The 1598-nt window shown below is 37.0% G+C and overlaps 1 non-coding gene across 1 annotated transcript; it reads right to left on the minus strand.

Moving 5' to 3' along the window:
- Positions 1-927: 927 nt before the first annotated feature.
- On the minus strand, positions 928-1033 carry LOC145007806 (small nucleolar RNA R71). Its single transcript, XR_013663170.1, has one exon. It is a non-coding gene; the product is annotated as a small nucleolar RNA R71 (small nucleolar RNA).
- Between the last annotated feature and the right edge of the window lie 565 nt (positions 1034-1598).

Consider the following 1598-nt stretch of genomic DNA (forward strand, 5'->3'; position numbering starts at 1 on the left):
TTTTTTTTCAAATGGTTTATCATTTAAAAAGTTGGAACAAATATAAATTAAAAAAAAAACTAAAAAAATAAAGATATATGTGTTTTTTAGGATAGAAGATGTTACAAGATTACGGTCCACATCTGCGCCAAGAAGAGGACAAATATACATTTTTAAGTATGCAGTCTTCAAAAAAACAAATAGTCTGCGAATACTAATGTCTGCGCGTGGTCTGCACAGTGTAGACAGAAGAAACCAAGAAGATCTGCAAACAAAAAATAAACAACACCTTAGTTTTTGTACGTTTTTATGTTTTTATTTTTGTTTTTGTTGCAGTAGTTTATGACCTGTGGATCAAACACACTATTGACACCACCACTTGAAGATCCTGAGTTAGCTTTTCATAAAAAGAAGGACAAGAACATAGGAGGACCAAGCAAAATTCCAAAAGAATATAGCAAAATTGAATGCTTTGAGAAGACTCCTACCAAAAAGGAATCTGATTACGAGCCCGAATCAGAAACCAACAATAGTAGTGAACCCAGAAGCGACCTAAAAAGCATTATAACAGACATTGCTGACATGACGATGGAGGCCTACAAGAAAATAATACGATAGGACACCGATCCAGGACTTGTGCAACCCGCAATTCTCGGTACTGCTACCTTTGAGCTTAAGGGACACATCCTTATCGCACTAAATGATATTCTATTTTTCGGAAAATATCATGAAGATGCATACAAGCACCTCAATGAAGTAAATGACAAAACCGACTATTTCAACATTCCTAATGTACCTCGAGAGACTGTCTTGTTAAGAATGCTTACGGTTACTTTTAAAGGTGCAACTAAAGACTGGTTGAAGGCACTTTCACCAGGTTCAATCACCACTTGGGCACATATGCGCAAAGAATTCCTCCAACAATTTTTCCCACCATCAAAAGTTTCTAAATTTAAGAGGGTCATAGCTAATTTTAAGCAACAAGTGGGGAGTTTTTGTACGAGGCTTGGGAGAGATACAAATGGTTAGTAAGAAATTGTCCCCAAAATGATCTAAATGAGCAACAAGAGGTCTTGATCTTCTATCATGGGGTGAACATCATGACAAGGCAAATCCTTGATTCTCAAGGACCTTTAACGAAGAAGAATCATGCAGAAATCAAAGAAATTAATCGAAGAATTTTCAAAGCATTCACGGGAATATCACAACCCTCGTAATGATGGAACTACGGGGATCGAGAATGGGTGTTTGGGAAGACATGGCGACGGTAATGGAAATGTTAAGTAGCATGGATAGAAGAATGACCAAGATGGAACAATCCATACATGCGATATGTGTGGGTTGTGAAAATTGTAACGGTTCACATTTAACGAAAGATTGCCATTTAGACGAAAATGGGAATAGGAAAACTCAAGTGTTCTACTCAAGTGGAGACCGCTACGATGAAGATTGGAGGAAGCCAAAGAAGGAATGGTTTCCTTATGATGAGTATATAAAGAAAAAAGAAGAGAAGCATAGGCAAACATGTCAGGGCTTTTATCAAAAGGAGAAACCTCAACCTAAGAAAAAAGTAGACTTGGAGTCGATGCTTCATAGATTTATGGAAGCTTCTGAAAAAT

This window comes from Lactuca saligna, chromosome 7 (genome assembly GCF_052625555.1).
Source record: "Lactuca saligna cultivar CGN05327 chromosome 7, ASM5262555v1, whole genome shotgun sequence".
In the NCBI taxonomy this organism is placed as follows: Eukaryota; Viridiplantae; Streptophyta; class Magnoliopsida; order Asterales; family Asteraceae; genus Lactuca; species Lactuca saligna.